This window comes from Lygodium microphyllum, chromosome 16 (assembly GCF_053477565.2).
Source record: "Lygodium microphyllum isolate KBCC chromosome 16, Lygodium_microphyllum_v1.1.10, whole genome shotgun sequence".
Lineage (NCBI taxonomy): Eukaryota > Viridiplantae > Streptophyta > Polypodiopsida > Schizaeales > Lygodiaceae > Lygodium > Lygodium microphyllum.
Window position 1 is genome coordinate 94097214 of NC_141150.1, and position 25834 is coordinate 94123047.

Consider the following 25834-nt stretch of genomic DNA (forward strand, 5'->3'; position numbering starts at 1 on the left):
AATAAACAACCAAAACTAACTAAACTAACTAACCACAAATCTAAACTAACTAAACCAAATAACCACAAACAACCAAAACTAACTAAATAACTAACTAAACAAACCAACCCTAAACTATTAACTAAATAAACTAAATAAACTAAATAACTAACTAAATAAAACAACTAAACTAAATAAACAACCAAAACTAACTAAACTAACTAACCACAAATCTAACCAAACTAACTAACAACCTATTTCACTAACTAACTTACTATATATTTAACTAAATAAACTAACCCTAAACTAACACAACTAACTAAACTAACCAAGTAAACTAAATAAAATAAACTAACCCTAAACTAAATGTAAAGTAATTAACACACAAAAATAATTCAAACTAACTTATCTAATCAACTAACTAAATAAACTAACTAAACTAAATAACTAACTAACTAACCACAAATCTAACCAAACTAACTAACTTACTATATTTATTTAACTAACTAACTAAATAAACTAACTAAACTAAATAAACAATCAAAACTAACTAACCCAACTAACCACAAATCTAATCAAACTAACTAACAACCTATTTAACAAACTAACTTACTATATCTAACTAACTAAACTAACTAAATAAACTAACCCTAAACCAACACAACAAACTAAACTAACTAAATTCAACAACTAACTAAACAGGATTGTTGGTTCAATCAAAGATGACGAACAGAGATGAACTAAATAAACTAAATAACTAACTAAATAAAACAACTAAACTAAATAAACAACCAAAACTAACTAAACTAACTAACCACAAATCTAACCAAACTAACTAACAACCTATTTCACTAACTAACTTACTATATATTTAACTAAATAAACTAACCCTAAACTAACACAACTAACTAAACTAACCAAGTAAACTAAATAAAATAAACTAACCCTAAACTAAATGCAAAGTAACTAACACACAAAAATAATTCAAACTAACTTATCTAATCAACTAACTAAACTAAATAACTAACTAACCACAAATCTAACCAAACTAACTAACTTACTATATTTATTTAACTAACTAACTAAATAAACTAACTAAACTAAATAAACTAACTAAACCAAATAACCACAAACAACCAAAACTAACTAAACTAACTAACTAAACTAACTAACAAAACAAACTAACTAACTAACTAACTAAACAAACTAACAAAACTAAATAAACAACCAAAACTAACTAAACTAACTATTTAAACCAATAACCTAATTAACTAACCAACAACCTAATTAACTAACTAACTTACTATTTAAACCAATAAATACATCAAAACACATTTACAACCTGAGAGAGAGAGAGATGTCGCTTCGGATGCGGGTATTCCCCTACCTTAGCACTTCCCTTTGCGGCCGTCCTAGGGGCTGAAGTCTCTGCCTCTACGTCAAAGACCTTCTTTCCAGCAGGCAGAGTTGTAGCACTCTCCGTTTTTAGTGCGATTTTAGCTTCCGACCTCTTCCTCCTCTATCTACGGCTCTTCTTTCCTATTGAGGCTGCATCAAGATTGCTAGGTCCTGGCAGAGAGATACCAGCCTGCTTCATTTGGGCACGGGTCATGACCCGCAATGGGATAGGCGTGGCCTCCCCATCGAGGTTCTCGACACCAAACAGCCCCAATGGGACATATAGCACGTTGGCTGAGCTAGAAGACGGCTTTCGCTTTGGGCAATCGACGAAGAGATGGGTGATTCCGCACTCAGTACACCTTTGGTCAGCCTTGTCTCTGTTTTGCTGCTCTCTTTTAGGGCAGCGTGATGAGACATGACCTAGGTGACACAAGTCCAACAGGTGATTGGATCCTGCGACTGCCCTCCTAGGCCTTTACCTTGTCCTCTTCCCAACGCCATCACCAGTACGGGGCGATAATCCATGAGGACAGCGTTATCCTCATCGTCATGCGAGACGTAAGGGCATACGTAAGCTTCTTCCTCGTTTGGTTCTTCCACATAGTGGACAGGAGTGTCACTCGGTGGATGGGTTACGTAAGGACCAGGCGGTCTAGAAATGCCTGTAGGATTTATTTCCATCCTAGGAATAGCCGACTTAACGTCGTTAGGCGCAGGGAGGGCCAATGGGGCTCCCCTTCCAAAAAATGGATGTGGCATGTTCACTAGGTAAGGCTGGCCGTATGATTGTGAGTATGGAAGTCTTCTTGGCAATCTACAATGCGCGACGTCATGACCGAACCTACCACAGTTAGTGCAAGGTCTTGACCTAGGGTCTTGACACTCGGCTGGCAAGTGGTTTCCGCCACAGTACACGCATTGGACGTGTGGGCATGTTGGTCATCTCAACATGTCTTGCAACTTGGCTAGTTCCATCTTAACGTTAACCAAGTCTTGGTTCGTCTCGGTGGTTTTCCCCTTATCCTGGGATGATGGGACTAATCGCTCACTCGAGGCTGACACTCTCTCTGAGCTTCACAAGTTGGTCTCTTCTAGGTTCACGCTTCTGGAGCTCCGCTCCTTCAGCTGATCGTCAAGTCGGATGGCTTCCTCAAAGACCCTAGCTAGCGCGTCTCGCTGCAAGCTCGAGTTGCCTGCCAAAGCGTTATATAGTTCCTCGTTCTGAATCCCGCTGATGAATACAGTTGAGATTGTTCTTTCAGTCGACCGCTCTCCAGTAGGGATTCTCTTAAAGAGACTTCCACATGGGTCACATAATCGCGAATGTCCTCCTTCTCTTTCTGCTTGACATTCATCAAGCGTACTAGCAGATTATTGGAGTATCCAGGCTCGGCAAATCTCTTAATGAAGAGATTCTTGAGGCCATCGAAGTTGGCTCGCTCTGCGGTATCTAAGCTCGTATACCACGTCCTACCCTTGTCACCCAAGCAAAGCCCGAACGCTTGAGAGCGTTGAGTTAGTTCGTTGAGGCCGTTGGCTTCGCATACTTGCTCAAACTGCTCAACAAAGCTGTATGGATCGTCATGGGGTTGGTACTTATCGAGTTGTTTGGCAAAAATAGGGATTTTAGACTGGCTCTTTGAGCCCTGGTTTGCTCCTAATCCTACGAGTAGTGATGTCGCTAGAGCCGTGGCACTTTGCTCTACAGCCGTGTTATCGAGCAGCCGCTTCATGAGAAGCTCACTCAGCGTTAAGTCTCCTTCTAGTGCTCTCTCATGGTCCGTTCAATTTCTGCCAGCCAGGTTCAGCACCCACTGCACCTCTTGCAACTCCATGCTTTGCCTTTGGCTCCTAGCCTGCTGATCCCTATTATATTCAACCATACTTTGCAATGCTTTGCGGGCCAGCTTTCTCTCCTCTTCTAAATCTGCGATGATAGCGTCTGCTGTCCTACCGCGGTGCTCATACCAGGCATGAGAGTCGTAACTGCTGACCAGCTAACTGAATAGCATCTGGAAAGACTCCTAAGTCGAATTCCTCGTTAGATCTGTGGTCTGAACTTTCTTCTGCCATTGTCGAGTTATTGTGCTCCACCAAGCTATCGATCAGGTGAGTTCCTTCAGTTATTGAATACAATCCTCAATTTATGGCCACTCAATGTGTATGTCTTTTCCTCTGCACTTGTGCTCAATCAGGCCTTCAGTTTCCTTAAGTGTACTTCAAGTGCGGAAATTCAGGGTGAGTGCAGCAACCAATTTCTAGGCGTCTTACGCACTCTCGCGTTGTTTCAGGCCTACTAGGCTTGTTGGTCAATTTTCTAGCCATCTTGGCAGGGTTTAGGGTTTCCCTAATATGTTGACTCGTTCATTTTTTTGTCCAATCAGGTTTTACAACTCAACGGTTTTCGTATAGGTCTCTAGGTCTAGCAACTGCCTACTTCTAGCTGCTAAGCAGCTGCGCCCTACGATTTTGCCTATTCCGTATGCCAGAATCAAGTTCTAAGCGTCCTAAGGGATTTCACAGTTTGCGCTGTTGAGTTCTAGTCGGGTCAGGTCAAATTTTTGAAAATTTGGTAAAAATCTACACTCGATCCAATTGGTCCAAATTGCAGGGTCCGAGTGGGTTACTCGGATGGGCCAAGGGCCGAATTTGGGACTTGGACAGGGTAGGGTCGAACGGGCCGAGAAGCGGACTTGGGCAAAGTCACTCGGACAGATTGGCTCAAGCGGGCTGAGTGGTCAATTCGGACGAGGTCGCTCGGACAGGCCAAGGCAATTGGGCCAAGGAAAGTGGGCCGAGGGTCGAGTTTGACACGTGACAAAGGGTCGAATCGGTCCACGGTCCGAATAGTAGACTCGGACGGGCCAAGTAGGTTTGGGCCGAGTGGGCCGATGTAACGTCTCTACTAGGATCATTCAGGACACGTCTTAGCAGTCCATCGGAAAGGATGTCTAGAAAACTCCACCCGGCACTCCCATGGAATGTTACGGGCTTTGCAATCTAGGTCTTTCCGTGTCTGCCCCGTAGCGGAAGTATCCTGGCCGTTCCCACTTAGGATCGACCTGAGTTTGGGTTTTCTTGTTTGGTCATTAGCTAGCAGCAACTAGCGTCAGACCCGAGCGAATTACTTTACGCATAAGCGCCAGGTCTGAAGCGGATTCACGCTGCACTTGGTTCAAGGAGAATGGGAAACGAGAGGGATGCAAGGCTCAACCTCTCTGCCATAAGGCATAGTCCCATTCCGTTCCCCTAAAACAGCGTAAATCGGGTAAGACGTAACTCTAGGTTATTGCTCTCATTAATCGCTTTGGTAATGATGATCATCCCGCTGTTCTTCGAGTGATTTTGAGAAAAGTTCCCGGCTAACCGGGACCACCCATCCATAGGACGGACCCATGGCCCATCCTCCGCACTTTCCTCGGTTTGTTTTAGTTATGTAATTACCTAACACATTAATTTAACATATAACAAACAGCTTCCTTGATTAATCCCGTTAAGCACTGGTTCCTTCACGTAATCTTATCACGTGACATAGAAAAACAATATCAAACAACTTCTTTATTATCATATCATCATTTTATCTTTGAAATACAGAGGTTCCGCCCGTAGGCTTGTTCATAATCCGCTCGAAGGCTATCCAGTAATCCGCTAGGGATCACTATTCCAAGCTTCCGCCCGTACACTAGTATGCGGGCCTCGAGATCCAATCCCGAGTCACGTTAGTCTCTTGTGCAGGACCCAGAAGGCGAGGGATTTACGGCCAGAGCCCCCCCTGGCACCCAAGCGTCCTCCTGCTCCAAGTAGAGCTCAACGGAAAGACCTCTCGCGGCGGGTTCGGTCCACGTTCCCGGCGCGGTCAACAACCCCCTTGGTTAGGGTTAGGCAGGCAGTCGGGGGTAACTGAAGCTGCCTCTCCCTTCAGGCCCTCAACCTGAAGCATTTAGATATCTTTTCATCCTTTAGTTCCTTGAGCAAACAATGCAAACAGTGCTTTCTAAACTATTACAAGCACAATCAATTTCAGTGGTCGTTTATTCGGCCAACTGTTAAGGAGTGAATCTTTCTCTCCGAATGCATCCAGCATTCGATCTGGGATCAATTGCGACTTGGCAAGATCCCCAAGGGTTTGTTTGTTCACCCACCCGGGAAGGTCGCAGGAACAAGGCCCAAAGCCCTATCCTTTAGAAGCTTCGGGAATGGGACTTATGGAAGCCCCCTCCCTCCCTTAGAAGCTGTGGGAATGGGACTTATGGAAGCCCCCTCCCTCCCTTAGAAACTGTGGGAATGGAGCTTTACGAGAAGGCTTGCGGTCTGTGAATTTTCTCTCCTTCACGGGATCAGGCCCTTGGAAGCTGGGGTCATGAACCCCGGGAATGAAATGTATGCACAAGGCCTAGGGAGGCTGGGATTTTTACCCTCGGGGTCAATCTATGTGCAAAAGGCCTTAAACCTTGCCTTTGGAAGCTTCCATGAAGCTTCTAGGAAGATTCTCCTTCCCAGAACCACGTGGGGAAAAAGATAATGATTGAGGAGAGGGGAAAAATAGTCGACGACAGGAGGGGTTTCATGACGGAATGGCGGCGGCCTAACGGTTGGGCATGGCAGGGCGGTCCTTACGGTGGCTTGGTGGCGGATGGCGTGGCGCTGGTGGCAGGTCTGGGCGGCCCTCACAGCCGCTTCCTCCCAGCACGATGGCCTCTCCTCTTTTTTCCATTGTCTCCCCCTCCTCCACGGCGCAGCACGGCGATTCGTCCTCCACTCCTCCTTCCTCCACAATGGCAGCGTCAACGCCTCCCACAGTCAGGTCTCCGTCTCCTTCACTCACGCCTTATGCAGCCTGTCGCAGCCTCTTCCCCCCCCCCCCCCCCCCCCTCCACCTTCAACACCTTAGAAGGTGTTCTTATAGTTTGGGGGGAAGAGAGGACCTCCCCCTACGTGGCCCCTCGCATGGCCTCTTCCCCTCCACCTCATAAATTTCCATAATAGCCCATCCTCTTCCCTCAGCCACGCATCGGCTGGGGGAAGGGAATTATATAAAAAAAATTCAACAATTTTTGTCCCAACATTATCCTCTTGACCTCCTCCCAAGAGGGAGTTCACCTATGGTTATGCAGGTTATTTAAACCTTGGTCCCGTTTTGCCAGTGGAGAGGTCATGATTCTTCGGTCCCGATTTACCAATGCGGAGTACTCCTTTCCTCGCGTACGATCATAAATCAGCTACCGGAAATGGAGATAACCTTTTCACAAATTTACGATGTGCGGGAGGTTGGTCTAGTAATATTTCAAACGGAAATATTACATTCTCTCCCCCTTAGAGGAATCGAGATGTCCTCATCTCGAGATGAACTGGGGATATTTATGGTTGAGAGTGCTTATCATCACCCAAGTGGTATCTTCCTCGGGATAATCTTTCCACTGGACGAGGCATTCTTTCAAGGTTCTAGATCTTAGTCGTTTTTCCCCTAGCATCTAAGATCCCGTCAGGCCGTAGCTCAAGGACTCCTTGACTAAATATTACAATTTGTTGGTCATCAAGTACATGGTTAGGGTTAGGTACATACTTCATTCTTCAATAGACTGATAGGGAATACATTATGAACCTTTAGGTTTTCCTAACTGTAATGAGAGTCTTGGCATAGCCAGGATGTCCTGAGAAAGGGGAATCATGAGCTTCCCACAATATCTTCTACTTAAGTGACTGGCTTGCTGGTATACATACTCTCGTCCCATAGTAGACAAGTCCACTATTGATAGAGAATTCATGATACTTAGCCTCTAGTTTTTGTTCCTGGTCCTCGATAGAGATTTTCCTTGGCATCCTTTGATAGGCTAGATCATGGCATCCTTCCTCTCTAGCTAGCTCAAGTATGGGGTTGTTCGGCATTTATACCTTTGTGGCTAGAGATCTAGCTATTGATGGATTTTGCAAGATTAGAGAATTAAGGAATGCCTTGTGACTGAGTGCATTAGCAATGCATACTCCCTTCCAGTTCGGTACTTGATCTTAAGGTCACACTCCTCCAGCACTTCAATCAACTGACATTGCCTCATGTTGAGCTTGTTCTAGGTAAAGTTCCACTTGAGACTTTTTATGATCAGTCACTAGTGTAAACTTGTTACCCAGCAAGTAGTGTCTCCAAAGCTTGACAACTAAAAGTTCAAGATCATGGGTAGCATAATTCTTTTCATGGATCTTCAGTTTCTTGAAGATTTGGCTATAGGATGACTTTTCTACATAAGCATGCTAGTATCAGTTACTACCTCTACTCCTTACTGTGGTCTAGAAGTTTTAGGATCGGTGCTGATACCAAACTTTGCTTCAACCTATCAAAGCTAGTTTGTTCGGCAGTTGACCATGCAATGGGCGTTTGCTTCTTCAATAATTCTGTCAAATGTGCTGCAATCAAAGCATAGTTTTTGATGAAGACCCCATACCATCTTGTCAATCCAAGAAAGCTGAGTATTTCTTTGACAGTTGTTGGTATTTGGCCATCCTAGAACATTTCTAACTTAGGCTGGCTCCACTGAGATTCCTTCTACCGATATGATGAATCCCAGATAACCAATTTGATGTTTGGGGAATGCACATTTCGTCATCTTAGCATACAGCTTGTATGACCTCCTTGTCTCAAGGAAAATCCGAAGTTGGGGTTCATGATCTTCTTCCTGTTTGGAATAGTCCAGAGTGTCATCAAAGAAGACGAGCACAAAGTTTATCAAGATATGGTCTAAGATATCCTTCATTAACCTATTAAATGTGGCAGGCACATTCGTAAGCCCTAATGACATAGCTAGAACTCAAAGTGTCCATATCTAGTGTTGAAGGTCGTCTTTGGGATATCTTCTTCCTTGATTCTTATCTGATAGTAACCAGACCTAAGATAATCTTGGAGAAGATTTTGGCACCCTGAAGACTATCAAGAAGCTCATCTATTCTAAGAATATGATATTTGTTCTTGACTGTTGATTGATTCAACCCACTGTGATCAATATATAGTTGAAGTGTTCCATCTTTCTTTTTCTGGAACAGTACTGGTGCTTCCCAAGGTGAATTGCTAGGACGGATGTAGCCCTGATCTAGCAGTTGCTTGAGTTGTTCCTTTCAGCTCAATTGCTTTCGGTATAGACATTCTATAGGGTCTCTTCGCAATTGGCGCAGCTCCTATTACTAGCTTGATCTCATGATCTACTTCACTTTGAAGCGAGAGTTCTGTTAACTCTTCAGAAGCTACGTCCACGTATTCCTTCAGCCAAGTGACCAAATCACTTTACTTCTTTATCAATATTCATAGTCAAGACAATCGGAAAAAAAAAAATTATTCCATTCATATCAACATAGCCCTTTCGAGGTACAATTATTTCTTGGGGCGATGGAACAAGTTAATACATTAATTCGAGGAGAATAAGATGTTGTTGCATTCAGCTACAGGAACTGAGTAGTAGTACGGATTGGGGTCATCGATTTTCAGGAATCAATAGTTCATTGGAAGATTAGGGTATCTTTTCCTTCGATATCCATTCTTCTCATAACGCCCCAAAACCTTGATTCGGTCGGCAGGGATTCTTTGAATCACTTCCCCGTACACATACTTATTCTGGTTAACCCTTCGACCTCCGATCTGTAGGGTCGCGTTTACGTGAGCCTCAACAAAGACGAACAGCTTCACGATCTTCAAATCCTCCATCCACTTGATTCTCCTCAAGTTAATTTGAAGGTACGCAGGTCGATAGGCAGTTATGTAATAGATCCCTGAAACACCCATCCATCTCCGTTCCACGTACACAGGTGGTGGATTGTAAATGCGGTCTAGGATGTTCATCATCTCAACCCTTTGTCGATAATCCGTTGAATGCATCGCGGTCATAAACATGACTCGAAACACTAAGAACTTGTTCCATGCTTCATAATTCTGCAAGATAGCATTGAAAGTAAGGAAATGTTTGGGCAGTAACATTTGCTTTACTTCGTCTTATTAAAATTTCCTAAAAACAAGTCCTTTGTTGGTTTGCTCTGATACCAACTGTAACGTGTCCACTAGGATCATTCAGGACACGTCTTAGTAGTCCATCGGAAAGGATGTCTAGAAAACTCCGCCCGGCACTCCCATGGAATGTTACGGGATTTGCAATCTAGGTCTTTCCGTGTCTGCCCCGTAGCGGAAGTATCCTGGCCATTCCCACTTAGGATCGACCTGACTTTGGGTTTTCTTGTTTGGTCATTAGCTAGCAGCAACTAGCGTCAGACCCGAGCGAATTACTTTACGCATAAGCGCCAGGTCTGAAGCGGATTCACGCTACACTTGGTTCAAGGAGAATGGGAAACGAGAGGGATGCAAGGCTCAACCTCTCTGCCATAAGGCATAGTCCCATTCCGTTCCCCTAAAACAGCGTAAATCAGGTAAGACGTAACTCTAGGTTATTGCTCTCATTAATCGCTTTGGTAATGATGATCATCCCGCTGTTCTTCGAGTGATTTTGAGAAAAGTTCCCGGCTAACCGGGACCACCCATCCATAGGACGGACCCATGGCCCATCCTCCGCACTTTCCTCGGTTTGTTTTAGTTATGTAATTACCTAACACATTAATTTAACATATAACAAACAGCTTCCTTGATTAATCCCGTTAAGCACTAGTTCCTTCACGTAATCTTATCACGTGACATAGAAAAACAATATCAAACAACTTCTTTATTATCATATCATCATTTTATCTTTGAAATACAGAGGTTCCGCCCGTAGGCTTGTTCATAATCCGCCCGAAGGCTATCCAGTAATCCGCTAGGGATCACTATTCCAAGCTTCCGCCCGTAGACTAGTATGCGGGCCTCGAGATCCAATCCCGAGTCACGTTAGCCTCTTGTGCAGGACCCGGAAGGCGAGGGATTTATAGCCAGAGCCCCCCCTGGCACCCAAGCGTCCTCCTGCTCCAAGTAGAGCTCAACGGAAAGACCTCTCGCGGCGGGTTCGGTCCACGTTCCCGGCGCGGTCAACAACCCCCTTGGTTAGGGTCAGGCAGGCAGTCGGGGGTAACTGAAGCTGCCTCTCCCTTCAGGCCCTCAACCTGAAGCATTTAGATATCTTTTCATCCTTTAGTTCCTTGAGCAAACAATGCAAACAGTGCTTTCTAAACTATTACAAGCACAATCAATTTCAGTGGTCGTTTATTTGGCCAACTGTTAAGGAGTGAATCTTTCTCTCCGAATGCATCCAGCATTCGATCTGGGATCAATTGCGACTTGGCAAGATCCCCAAGGGTTTGTTTGTTCACCCTTTTGTCCTTGGGTTAGGGCCATACCGTGTTAACCCAACTTAACCAATACCTTAGGTTTTTTTAATAGTAAATCCTGGCGACCATGTCGCTTCAATTTATTGATTGGTCATTTGCTTCCAGGCAAATACCTAACTCTCCTTTTTCTTGGCAATTATTCCCCAAGAAAGGTGATGTAACAGGATGATTACTCATCCTCTTTTAAGTTAAATTTGCGCAAGAACCTGCCAACCTCATTCCAAGGGTTGGCAAAACTTTCTTGTGATCAAACCACAAGGCTATGCGACGTTGCAACTTGTTGCACAAGTGTCGCCTCCATTCCAAGAGATCATTTCACTTTTGAATGGTGTTTTCTGGTCAAGAATTATGATTAGACTCGAAGTAGGGTTTAGGGCGTCTTCTCACTCACCCAATCCTAATTGCCCTAAACCGACAACGTTCGGTCCTAGGGATTCCAACTCAAACCAAGTTCTAGCACTAGGTCGAATGGTCCTTAGGGTCGAAACCCTAGCAGTCGTGATGCTACAAATGACTTGGGTGAATTTACCTACTTGTCTTTTGACAAGGACAATTCTTTCCTAGCGATGATATACTTTATCTAAAGTAAGGAAATAGTTGCAAAATGCTACCATACATGTAAACCTGTAATACATTACTTTCACATGCCATAAGGTCCGCAGTAGTCCTATCCCTTCCTTTTAGTTAAAGTCAAAAGACAAGATAATTTGAAGAGTAATCTACATGGGGCTTACTAGGATTTAGGTCAAGGGATAACACCTACAACCTTGTGTCTAAGTATTTGCATTTCATGCTCTTATAAGCCATGCAATCGTTCCTAAATGTTACATGATGAAATGAAGTTTGCGTAAGTAAAAGTGCGACCCCTAGATACAACAACATCGTGAGTGAAGTCATGCAATGCTAAGGCAAGAGTCGATTTAATCTATCATGCCATTTATAAGATCGGGGTTCTTTATCATGCCGTGAACAGAAACTAATAAATCCCCCACGCGAATCATAACGAAGGGAGTTATTGGCTAGATGCAAAATACTCCTTCCCTACTTGACCAATGCACTTTAACAATAATCCTAGGCCATATGTGGCTTCCACTTTGAAGATGCATAACGAGACGGATTGCAACTAAGTTCACAAGGAGAATAAGTGCTTTTTATTCATAACTTTGTAGATGCATGATATGCACGGATCCTTTATCTATAATTTATCGAATGTACTATTATCACTATTACTTGAACTGATGATAAGCAAGAAATGCATTATCCTATACTAGGTGAATTAGAAACATGCATAAGTGTTTCAAAACATTTCTTTATGTGTAAAGTAAATTCATAGAACCTGGGTTTGTGGATCCACGGTGATGTCCACGTGAATGTTAGGGGAAGATCCTCCCGCAAGCGTGCCTTGCGACTCATTGGGTGCCATTGTAGGCGTGATTATAGACTCTGCAGATTACCCTTGCTTCTATGCATTCTCCAAACAGCCTCCAGATGTATCCTCCCTCATATCCAGGAAATTCCTTCACCAAAATTTGGATATTTGAGAAACCCGGGAGCTTATGGGGCTTATGGGAAGGCTCTTGGGGAAGAGCTTTATGAGCCGGTTTTAAAACCCGGGAAGGTCGCAGGAACAAGGCCCAAAGCCCTATCCTTTAGAAGCTGTGGGAATGGGACTTATGGAAGCCCCCTCCCTCCCTTAGAAGCTGTGGGAATGGGACTTATGGAAGCCCCCTCCCTCCCTTAGAAACTGTGGGAATGGAGCTTTACGAGAAGGCTTGCGGTCTGTGAATTTTCTCTCCTTCACGGGATCAGGCCCTTGGAAGCTGGGGTCATGAACCCCGGGAATGAAATGTATGCACAAGGCCTAGGGAGGTTGGGATTTTTACCCTCGGGGTCAATCTATGTGCAAAAGGCCTTAAACCTTGCCTTTGGAAGCTTCCATGAAGCTTCTAGGAAGATTCTCCTTCCCAGAACCACGTGGGGAAAAAGATAATGATTGAGGAGAGGGGAAAAATAGTCGACGACAGGAGGGGTTTCATGACGGAATGGCGGCGGCCTAACGGTTGGGCGTGGCAGGGCGGTCCTTACGGTGGCTTGGTGGCGGATGGCGTGGCGCTGGTGGCAGGTCTGGGCGGCCCTCACAGCCGCTTCCTCCCAGCACGATGGCCTCTCCTCTTTTTTCCATTGTCTCCCCCTCCTCCACGGCGCAGCACGGCGATTCGTCCTCCACTCCTCCTTCCTCCACAATGGCAGCGTCAACGCCTCCCACAGTCAGGTCGCTGTCTCCTTCACTCACGCCTTATGCAGCCTGTCGCAGCCTCTTTCCCCCCCCCCCCCCCCTTCACCTTCAACACCTTAGAAGGTGTTCTTATAGTTTGGGGGGAAGAGAGGACCTCCCCCTACGTGGCCCCTCGCATGGCCTCTTCCCCTCCACCTCATAAATTTCCATAATAGCCCATCCTCTTCCCTCAGCCACGCATCGGCTGGGGGAAGGGAATTATATAAAAAAATTTCAACAATTTTTGTCCCAACATTATCCTCTTGACCTCCTCCCAAGAGGGAGTTCACCTATGGTTATGCGGGTTATTTAAACCTTGGTCCCGTTTTGCCAGTGGAGAGGTCATGATTCTTCGGTCCCGATTTACCAATGCGGAGTACTCCTTTCCTCGCGTACGATCATAAATCAACTACCGGAAATGGAGATAACCTTTTCACAAATTTACGATGTGCAGGAGGTTGGTCTAGTAATATTTCAAACGGAAATATTACAGCCGAGTGGGCCGAATGGTAAGGGGCCAAGGGCCAATTCTGGGACTCGGACGAGAAGTGACCGTTCGGATGGGCCGAGCGCGGCGCACGTCAACAACGTAAGTTTGATTTCGATCGTTTCTTGTGATTTACTCAATCGTATCAGGCACAAACCTCCAGATCCTACCTAAGGGGGTAAGGGAAGGGATTCATATACCTGGATAGAGTGGTGGTCTCGTCGTTGGTGCGATCGGATCGAATCGGGCAATAGCTAGCTCTCTCTCTCTCTCTCTCTCTCTCTCTCTCTCTCTCTCTCTCTCTCTCTCTCTCTCTCTCTCTCTCTCTCTCTCTCTCTCTCTCTCTCTCTCTCTCTCTCTCTCTCAAATGGTCACAAATGGGCTCTCCCTTGGCCTCTTGGCTCTTATACCCCTTCTCCGGTATGGTGTTGGTGCCCCCAATCACTCACTTGCCGATCTTAGGCATCACAAGTGAGCTTTTTGACATTTTTTGCACTATTTTTGCCATGTTTTGCAATAGTAAACCTTACCCTTCTCCGGTGTGATTTCCTAATCCTAACCTACTTTAAATGCAACAAGAATCGAAAGTAAAACACTAAAATGATTTCTCCATGTTTCCCAATCATCAAACAACAAAATAACCCAAAATACTTACTTGTTTGAAGATCTAAAACACCCAAACTTTCTACCTATCTCAAGCTCCGTTTCGGGGATGAATCCTTTACTTCGATGCTCGATATGAGGCGCGCAAGTGCTCAAGCTTGAATCCGTTGGTCCCGGCAACGGAACCAAAATGTGGGAGCCTTTGCTCAACCGCCAAGACCCACAGACCGCTTATTGTTTCAAGCGTTCCAAGCGAGCTCTAATGGCTATCTCTCACCTAGCCGATGTGCCGTCGATCCTACGAGTGTAGTGAGCTTACCTTAATGCTGATATGAGTTGCCTCCTTTCTCACACACGCCGGTAGCTCCACGATCCTAGATGCAAGCTCAAGCCTCCTCCACCTCCAAGCTCCATCCTCCATAGCCGCGCGCACAAGAAGAGAGAAGAGAAGAGAAGAAGAGAAGAGGAGATGGTGAAGAGCTTTACCCTCTTGATCCCTCACTCTCACCCACTCACTCCCTCACATTCTCACAACTCCCTCTCTCAAGAGCACACACAAGCAAGAAGATGAGAAGAAGAGAAGAAGAAGAAGACACTTGTTGCCACACACCAAAAGAATGAGCTCTTATTCACTTTTTAAACTTTATATATACAAACCCTAAAATCCCATGGGCACCCATCCCTTTTTTTCATGACTGGCCATTGTGGCAAGGTCCTTTTTCCATTTCCCTCTTCTAGCCTTATGCCTCTGGCCTACGCCCATCTAATACTTTACAATTAGCACAGGAGGGAGCCTGGCGCTCTTTTACAAGAGTTTTCCGAGTTTTTTGAGGCGCCTTTTCATTTAAAGTTGCGCTTTTTGCCCCGGTTCATCTTTAGAGGCCACCTGCGTGTCTTTGCTCTTTTTGCATCTTCCTTTTGCTTTTTCCTTCATTTTTTCGCCATCTCAACTTGGGGTTAACAGCAACAATATTGAAGTAAATCTTTTTTAGATAATAACAATATAAAGGTAGATTCACATAGCTTATTCAACTCATCCCAATAATTCTGATGTATGCCTTTAGGCTTTATACTCTTGGGTTTCAATGGCATAACTTGCTTCTTTAGAACTAGGACCTACCATATCTATGTCTTTCAATAGGTGAAATTTGTGCCATCAAGCTTTTCAATATTAAAAATAGCACTGTAATTAGAAAAATCCTCCAAAATGAGAAAATACTAATGCAAAATACAAGAGAATGGGTTTCTATAAATGACTCTAAACTAGTCCCCCACAACTCAGCCAAAACAAGCACAAAATATAGGGAATACCAAAGTATAGAGTTGCCGCCAACAACTGTATGCAATAGACTGCCAAAGTACAATGTCTGCTCTCCAAGACAATGCTAAAACTATAATTACAACAAGGTTAAAGTAAAGATAGTAGTATATCTCAATCCAATTGTGGGCAAATATGCAAGAAAGAAAGCTCCCACAGCCAAGAATATTCAAGTAGCAATTGGAATACAATGAATGCAACTAGTAATGACTAAGCATAGACGACTGACACCAAAGACTATCACGAACTCAAAGTGTCAAAAAACCATATATTCCATAAGCATATACATAACTGGCAAACTGCTAACAGAGGTAACTGTTGATGTCTAAAGCATATAGAATCAAATAAAGCAAAGATAACTATGTCCAATAGCATACAAGAGAGCATATACATAAACCAAGAGTCCCACTATCTCAAAGAACCAAGCTTTTCGAAGTAAATAAAGTGTCTTCTACTAGAAGTGAATTTGAAACAAAAAATGAGAAAGCAAAGCTCAAGACACATACATCAAAGCATCTAGGAAGCCCAAGTACATACATAACTGACAAATTGCTAATAGAGGTAAGTGTTGATGTCTAAAACATAGAGAATCAAATAAACCAACAAGCAGAGATAACTATATCCAATAGCATACAAGAGAGAATATACATGAACCAAGAGTCCCACTATCTCAAAGGACCAAGCTCTGCCAAGTAAATAAAAGTGTCTCCCACTAGAAGTGAATTTGAAATGCAAAGTGAGTAAGCAAAGCTCAAGACAAACACATCAAAGCATTTGGAAAGCCCAAGCATAAGTATCCAATGAAGCTTCAATACCCGTAAGTGAGTAAGCATGGGCTCAAAGTAATGTATATCAAATATAGCTTCAATCCAAGTAGCAAAGCATATCATAACCATATCCGGGATCATATATCAATGCTAGACATAAGCATAGACGTATAACTTACTCGAAATACCATGTAGGCACAATAAGCATTCAAAGCATGGAGCTCGCTATTGTATAGTTACTATCCAAACTATTATTACAGTAATAAACACTTCAATGATCAAGCTAATCAAACTTTAATCAGCCCAAAAGCCTTCTCAGAGAATCAATGCATCATTCAGGCATTGCAAACATTTCCATAAGCATCAATAGAATATAAACCAATCAAATGCTTGATGTCCAAACCAAAATAATTCTATTTTATGTAAAACCAAGAACTAAAAACTCCATAGAATCAGGTTTGTGAGTGCTTAGATCTGTAGCTCTTGTCATGACTTTGTTCATAGCTATATAACACTTGAATCTAATATAGTATGCACAAGTTATTGTCAAAATATGAAAGTGTTGTCGAGCTACCATAGTTATCCATGACTCATATAGTATCCTTTGTATCCACTCAAAATGGATAAGATGGTAGCTTCTTAGCTTAATAAGTATTCAATAAGGCTTAGTTATGCCTTAGGAAGCTCCTTGACAATCCAAGAGTAGGCTAGAACAAGTGGGGAGAAGGGAAGACTCAATGCATACCTCATGAGGAAGAAACAATGGTTGCCATGAAACCTTGAGCTAAAGCTTTGAATCTAAGTTGAATCAAAGGGTGAAGAAGCTCCTTGAATACCCATTCTGACACTAGTTGAAACGTAGCGCCTGAATGGAGGCACACAAGCAAAAGCAAGAGCAAAGTAAGAGTTATGGAAAATGGAGTAAGAGAGCAAGAGAGAGAGAGAGAGACATCGTATATGGGAACTCTAATAGTCACAATGTGTGACTAACCTTCTCTTATTCAATAGTAACTGAAAGAATAAAAAATAAAGTCCTCTATTGAAATTTATACACTCAAAATCATCCAAATCCTGCACACCAAAAGGAGAAACAAGAGAGGATTTTGATTCATATGACTCAAAGGGTTTGTATGAACATGACATTAGGCTTGGCTAAGATGAAAAAGATGGATCTCTAGTCATCCCAAAATATCGTATGTCCTCCATGATGGGAGAGGTGATCAATCTCACCAACCGGTTCGGATATAGTAGCAAAGCTAGTAGGAGGGGTGTAAGCTCAACTGTACATTATGTGCAAGTACTCTTCAAACTTCTCTGTCAAGTGATTGAAATCTTGAACAAGAGAAGAAAAAAAGGTGAAGGTAGAGGTGGAGTGTCGTCTTCCTTGCTGAGTCCATAATGCCTCCTCAAGGCCTCCAATGATGGAGAGAAGTCTAATAAGCCATCATGGGATCCTTGGAAGAAAGTGTTTGGGATATTAGGAATCGATTACATGTTTTGATTTGTAGCATTTGCATTTGCAGCATCTTATACACTTATAGATTGGACAATAGGGTTTTTAACCTTTATCCGTCTTTGATTGGCTGATTCTTCTGAACTTTTGCAGATTTCGTGATCAATTACCCTCTAAATTGAATGTAAACTCGTACCTTATGCAATCTATGTTGTGTTTGGATATACTCTCTCTCTATTCCTTATCTTCTCTTCCTATCCTTTCCAAATGGCTCCTCCCTACTATTCTACTAATGATAAACTTCATAGCCTTGATTACTTAACCTAGAGTGTTATTATGAAAGTATGGTTTGTATAGAAGCAATTGTGGTACATTGTTTTTGGAGCTATTGAGTATCCTCAACCTCTCACTCAAACCACTCCTCTTCTCAATGATTGGGACCATGATAAGCATGAGGAAGTTGTGCTTATATGGGATTCCGATGATGCGCGTGCATATTTTGCTCTTCATCGATGTATCTCTAAAGAGATTCTACTGGTAGTCACCTCTTGCATGACAACTTCAACCATATTAATTAAGCTTTAAATGTACAAGGCTCCCTCAATCATGTGTACAATTACCCTCCATGGACAGCTCCAATAGATGAAGTTTGAGCTAAAGGATACTATTCAATCATTCTTACTTTCTGTCACATAGGTAGAGGATCATCTTCATCACATGCAATTTGCCCTTCCAAAGGCTCATGTTGTGGGGATTGTGCTCTACAAGCTCCCTCTGGAGTTTGATAGAGTAGCCAATGCTTTGCAAACTAAACGCCAAGATGGCAATGAGATTTGCATATATGTCCTCGATGTTGCTTAAGCATGAGGCATCTTCGGGGTTATAGGGAAGGCTTCTATCTTAGTATAGTGGCTTCAATAAGACATTAGAATTGCAAAAAGCTAGTTGTTCAAGAGGAAGGAGAAGGAGAAGAAGAATAAGAAGAAGTATGATATGGACTCCTCCACCGAGTCATTCTCCTCCTCCAACTCCACCTCAGATCCTTAAACCAAGGCAAAGCCCAAGGCGCAAAAAGGGTCGTCTTCTTCAAATTAAGGGAAGGGCTTAGCTATCCCTCCTTCTACTACTTTCTAGTGCCGGTTATACAGCCATTCCTTGCAACTCTCCAATGCCAAAGAGGGAGAGGGTGGTGAGGTGGGATACATAAGCCTTGTCTATACAAGTATACATGTACAAAGGATCTAGAGAGGGACTTCCCTTCCACATTTGACTAAAATGTAGCAAGTTTTGAAATCCTGGAGTTGGGATCGACATACAGGTTCATGATGGGATGCTACTTGACAAAGAGTGGAATTGGCTCTTAGTCCGAGCTCACATGAGGAGACACTTTGGCAATTTGGCCAAAGGCACAAAATCCATGTTCACAAGCACTCAGAGGCATTTTTGATAGGATGGTCATGTATGGTACTACAAGGCATTGTTGACCAACACAGAGAGCTATTATGGTTCTTCTCTATTTTCAAGTGCTAGTACAATTGACATCAATATCATGCTATCTCCAAGACTCACCTTGGTGGTGGCTTGATTACCTACTCCTTGTGCATCCATGGTCCTATACTGGTGGTCTTTGTCATATGGACTATAATAAGTCATTATCATTGTGTCAAATCACCCATGATCTGAGAGAGTATTAGCAATTTAGTCTGCTTGTAAGTGAGTCTAGGCACGTGATTCAATGGGCCAAACATTATAGATGTTTTCAATCATTTTTATTAGTCTTCATTATGTAATTTATGGCATTTATTATTGGCCAACCAGCATTAAATGATCACCGACCTGATGCATTTATTGCATTATTTTTTGCCTATATATTCAAGCTCCCTCCTCCACAATTTGTCATTTATTCATCACTTGCAAATTCTAGTGCATGCCCTGTCTGGAGAGAGGGAGCCAATGCCAGTGTCGGCACAGCTAGCAACTCACTGTTGTACGTGATTGTCTAGTGTTTGGTTTATGGATTCCATTTACTGAGCATATCTCTAAGTTCTTCCTTTGTAGTGTTCTTTTGTTTCCTTCTTTTTTCACTTTTCTCTTATGCTGTGCAATCTATTACATCAATCTTATATGCTTCCATCATTACACCCAATTCTAACATCAACATGGTGTTGAGTTTTACATGCATCACGACCCATTATCCATGACCAACATTTACATTAAATATAGAAGCAATGCCAATGGAAAACAACTAAAACAAATCCCTACAATTATTGTAGATCATTCATGATAGCCCATGTCAGCTTGTCACATGAATCCATGATAAAAAATTTATTAGAAAAGTTCAAACACATTTTTAAGCCTTTTTTCAAAAAAAAAAGTGTATTTTGTACATTTCTGGAATGCCTTGTATGGAACAAGTTTCTAAACATTATGAAATGTGCTTCTTGGAAACTATGGTATGGATAGCCATAATACCTCGCATGGTTTCAAGTGTCAAACATGCTTATGTTTGTACTAGTCCTGGATTACAGCAAACAATTGCACCTAATTAAAAACTGACACATGGAGAACTGCAACATGTCCACAAAGTTGTGAATTCAAATGCAACACTAGAGTATATAAGTAAAGACTACACATATGTGAGATGGATTTCCAAAATCAAACATGAGAAAACATATCTAAGCAGTTCCTAAGCACCCGCATGTTGCAAATACTGAAATGTGAACATCACCTTGACATAAGAAAACTTGAGATAAAATCGGGACTTGGGAACTGATATTTTTGACTCTAATATGGCTGCAACTGCTGCACTGATAGCTTTGTTGGCAGATCCTCCGAGTGCTCCTATAGAGACTAGCTTAGCATATGTGGCTGGCTCTTCAGTCCAAGCAAAGCACATTGGCGCTCCCCCTCGTATCGACACCATGACATACTGCAGCCAACCCATGAGGCAGCATAGTCAAGACAGCAGCTAAGACTCGTTCACATGCAGCGTCTCTTTAAAAGGCTAGCAATAGATAAGAGGTAACATATGTGACATATATCCAACCAGAGTTAATCAGAAAGCCATTGAAAGTTGATGAGCTGCAAATCTCAATTCTCTCTCTCTCTCTCTCTCTCTCTCTCTCTCTCTCTCTCTCTCTCTCTCTCTCTCTCTCTCTCTCTCTCTCTCTCTCTCTCTCTCTCTCTCTCTCATATGCATAAATGTTTTACATTTTTTCTAGTTATGATCGCACTGCTCATCATATTGTCATTTCACAGAAGAATGCCTGAGCATGTATGTGTGTGTCAAGAGGATTAACCACAGAAAAACCTCTCGAAATAAGCAATGAGAGATTACCTGCTCTGGCTTGCCCACTCCCTTGGCGACTACCTTGCTTGCATCCTTGAGAATGTCAAAGGTAAAGACTCTATCGAGCGGGACGTTCATGCTAATGTTGAGAGCTGGCATGCCCCACAACAGGAAGGTACCCAAGTGCTATCCCTCAACTTTGGATCATTGTCTTCATCTATTATGCTAGGCTATGGCCCTCTCCCTCATCTTCAAACCCCTCACATCACTTACCATTCTCCCTAACCCCACCTACCAACACCTTCTACTTGAAAATATGTGGAAACTTCGCCATGGAGGGACTTCCAAGGAGAGAGAAGGCCTTCTCCCTTCAAAGATTGACCAATACTTGCAATACAACTTAACTCGAAGATACAATGGCACCTCCTCCTAAGAAGAGACCTTCAATATACAATCGTCTTGAATATTAACATAGCTCCTAGTGCAATGACTCTGAAAGGGGAAGACAAAGGAGATCCCCAAGCAACCTTCACTTTGCCACTTAGACCCCACAATTGCAAACTCCTCAAGGAAAATGCCTCCCAACAAACAAGCATAAGGGGAGAAAAGTAAACCCGACTCGTATAGGTATTTTGCATTGGCAAAATGTGTTCACTAATAGGGTGCTTATCAATGTGTGTCACAGTCCCCATCTCCCTATCGAATTCTACAAGTCCCAAATGAGATGTAATTAGGAAGCCCTGGCAGGGGTGGTTGGTGAGCAAATCGGATGTCGTATGCATACGTAGCGAGCATCGGAAGGTCCCCAAGAACAAAGAACTCTACTTTTTGCTCAAAAACCAAGAGAGAAAATTTGCACGACATAAAGCAAGAAGACCAATTGGGTACAATCTCCCCCCATGCCTTGTGTAAGCGCTCCACAAAGCATGTATTTAATATATTATTCATCTCCAAGCTCAAAAAATAGCCCAAATTTACAATCAGCACGCTTTAGCTTTTGTGTTTACTTTTGTCCAAATAAATAATAAAGCAGTTGGGCACCCAAAGAGTCAGATTGTGCCCAAATACAATATCCAATAACGAATATTTAAATCGTGCGTCCATGCACATACAAAATAATAAATATATGTCAAGCGATTTAATAAATAAGCGCGTCAAAATAAATATTGGCACCACGCCTAAGATGCACGCCCATCAAAAATGATAATTTCTTCTAAATAACTTGAATACATGCTATCGCCCAGTGCTTCCTAGCGCCACCACCTGCTCTACACAACATCAACTGAAGCATTCACAATTGTTAGAAAATAATAAAATTAAACCGACAAAAGTGAATACCTAACAGTCTTCAGCTACAAAATAAATAAATAGGTTGGAACTCAGTCCTAACCTTAATTTATTACGAGTGCGCACTCTAAACTCATAAACGTCTATTAATTTAAATATGTATTTTGCGGAATCACCCACTTGCGCATTAAATTAATGAGACATCCGAAAAGGACAGGCGTCCCTATCAACTTTTTGCACAAGGAATCCACCTTGTGTACGAGCCGTGGCAACAAATATAATTTTATGGAATCCGTCGCAAAACCTCATAGAATCCACCATGAAATATACCTCCTGGCATCATACCCCCGGGGTGGGATAGCAATTGTCCTCAATTGCTATTAGCTCAATGTGGAGCGAGCAGTGAGGAGTAAGCAATTAGGTCACAAGCATGCATCCATTAGGCCTCTTCAACAAGATGATTTTTAAATTTCACCAAATATCTAGAATATATGCGACCGGTTCTAGTGGTCATAAAGCCGGTATCTAGAATAGTCTCAGGTTCAAGGATTTTAGTTTCTTCTTCTAATAAAGGAGGATTTTCATAAACAGGATGGACAAGTAATTTGCCTTTAAAAGGTCCTAACAAACTAATATGAAAAGTGTTGTGGATTTTCTAGTGTTGGGGTAGTTCTAGTTTAGAGGCATTATAATTGATTTTGTGAATAATTTTGAAAGGTCCATAAAATCTAGGAGCTAATTTTATAACAGGGTGTTTCTCAACACTTTGTAGTCTTCGCTTTTCAATTCCTAACAGACATAATCATCAACTGTAAAATTCATAGTTTTTCTTTTCTTGTTTACTTGTTTAGTATATGATTGATGGGCTTTCGCAATCATATCTTTAACTTCATCGAAAATAGTAGCATGCATGTGGGCAATATCATCAGCAGCTTTAACTTTGTTTGACAATGAAGTAAGAGGTGTAGGCAATCTATATCCATAAATAATTTCAAAAGGTGCTTTTCGTGTAGCTGTATGGCGTGTGTTATTGTATGCAAACTGAAGTAAATGCAAATGTGTATCCCAAGTTTGTGGTTTTGAAATTGTGTATGCACGTAAAAGATCTATGATTGTACTATTTGTAGCTTTTGTTTGCTCATTTGTTTCAGGATGAAATGCAGATGAAAAATCAATCTTTGCTCCTAAGTTAGCAAACAAAGTAGTCCAAAAATTATTGTTGAATTTAGAATCTCGATCAGAAATAATAACTTTTTGTAAAGCATGGTTAGTGAAAATAATTTTCAGAAACAATTGAGCAACTTGAGATGCAGTTAATGTTTTCTTGCATGAAATGAAATATGCATGTTTGCTAAATCGATCTACAATAGTCCACATCATATCATGATTAGCTTGAGTATTAGGCAGACTAATAATAAAATCCATTGAAATATGCTCACATGGTCTTTCAGGGATTGGTAAAGGCATTAACAAACCATACTGCTTACCATGGTGTCGCTTAACTCTTTGACAAATTAAACACTCAGATACAAAGTTAGAAACATCGGATTCCATCTGTGGCCAATAAAAATCTTCAATCAAAGTACGTAAAGTAGAAATAATATCTCTATGGCCTTGGTATAGGGGACAATGAATTTCATGCAACACAAAGAATATAAATGGAATAGTTACACATAACATTTTCTCATAAAACATAAATCCATCAGCATAAGACAATGAATCAATTGGAATCCAATTATTGGTAATTAATTTATTCCAAGCAGCTTGAAAACTAGGGTCTTGGTCATAGGTAACTTTCATAGGGATAAGAGAATCAAAAGATATCACAGAGATATTATGAATAGTTGGTCTTCTACTTAAGGCATCGGCAACAACATTTTCTTTTTCAGGTTGATATTGGATAAGTGGATGAAAGCTTTGAATAAAAGTAGCCCATTTAATGTGTCGATCAGATATTTGTGGCTGACTATGGAGATGTTTAATACTTTGTTGGTCAGTTTTGATCATGAATTCAGATCCCATTAAATAGTGTTTCCATTCATATAAAGCTTGTACTACAGCTAGCAATTCCTTATCATAAGTAGAATACTTGAGTTCAGAGGGTTTAAGCTTGCAGCTCCTATTCTAGATCCACTAGCGTCAGTGACTACTAGGAAAAATGGTCTAGTAAAGTCAGGAACTTGCAATACACAGGAGCATGAGTTAAAGCATGTTTCAGTAAATCAAAGGACTTTTGATGATTTTCGGACCAATGATACACAATACCTTGCTTTAATAATTTTGTCAAAGGTAATGGAAGCAATGAAAAATTTCTCACAAATTTTTTGTAAAATCTAGCAAGACCTAAAAAAGAATGTAATTCCTGCACATTTTTAGGTATTGGCCGATTCAAAATTGCTTTTATCTTTTCAAGATCAACTTTAATACCTTCACATGAAACAATATGTCCTAAGTATTCAATTTGCGTTTAGAAAAATTCACTCTTTTCAGGATTAGCATATAATTGATTCTCTTTTAGTAATTTCAAAACCAAAGATAAATGTTCATAATGATCATTCTCATTCTTATCGAAAACCAATATGTCATCAAAGAAAACAATGACACAATACTAATGCTTCAAAAAGATGTGATTCATCATATGACTGAATGTAGCTGGTGCATTAGTTAATCCAAAAGGCATAACTAGGAATTCATAATGTCCAAATTGAGTTCTAAATGCAGTTTTAAAAATGTCAGATGTGTCTATCATACTTGATGGTATCTACATTTAAGATCTATTTTGCTAAATATTGTAGCTTCTTGTAGTTTGTCCATAAGATCGTCTACCCTAGGAATGGGATATATATTTTTGACAATGATTTTATTTAGGGCATGATAATCAACGCACATTCTATAAGTGTTGTTTTTCTTTTTAACTAATAGAATAGGTGCACCAAATGGAGAAGTACTGGGTCTAATGAGTCTTCAAGTTAATAATTCTTCAACTTGAGTTTGAATTTCTTTATGTTCAATTTGATTATGTCGATAAGGTGCTTTACATGGTGGTTGAGAACCTGGAATTAGGTCTATTTTATGATCTTCAGGACGTGTGGATGGTAAACCAGGTGGTAAGTCAGCAGCAAAACAATCTTTAAATTATAAAAGAAATTGTCTGTGCCTAGGATGCATCTTATTTTCCTTAACTTCAATTTCATTCACCTAGATTAAATAAGATTTGCTAACTTTTCTTAATGCTCGTTTAGCTTGTGTATGACTAAGCAATGGAAAATTATCAAAAGTGTGCATACCATGCAATGTGATTTATTTTCCATGAGAATGAATCTTCATTAAATGCGTAGGATAATCTATATTGGGATTATACTGATGACTCCAAGGCATTCCTAAAATAATGTCGCTAGATTGCAAAGGCACAACTAGGAAATTTCTACGTTCAACATAATCACCAATTTTAATTTCTAAGTCATGCACTTCTTGTGTTCCATTGTATCTAGTACTTAAGAATGTAGCCTTAATGCAATAATGAGTAGAAACAGTATGTAATTTCAATTCTTTGACCAATTTTGCAGAAATAAAGTTGTGCGTACTCCCATCATCATGTAAAACAGTCTTTTCTTTACTATGCACAAAACATTTCATCATTAATAAAGAATGGGGATTTGGTATACATGGTAAAGTATCTAAAGTAGT

General features: G+C 41.5%; 1 pseudogene; it reads right to left on the reverse strand.

Annotated features, from left to right (window-relative positions):
* Positions 1 to 12721: 12721 nt before the first annotated feature.
* On the reverse strand, positions 12722 to 21019 carry LOC148023136 (uncharacterized; annotated as a pseudogene).
* Between the last annotated feature and the right edge of the window lie 4815 nt (positions 21020 to 25834).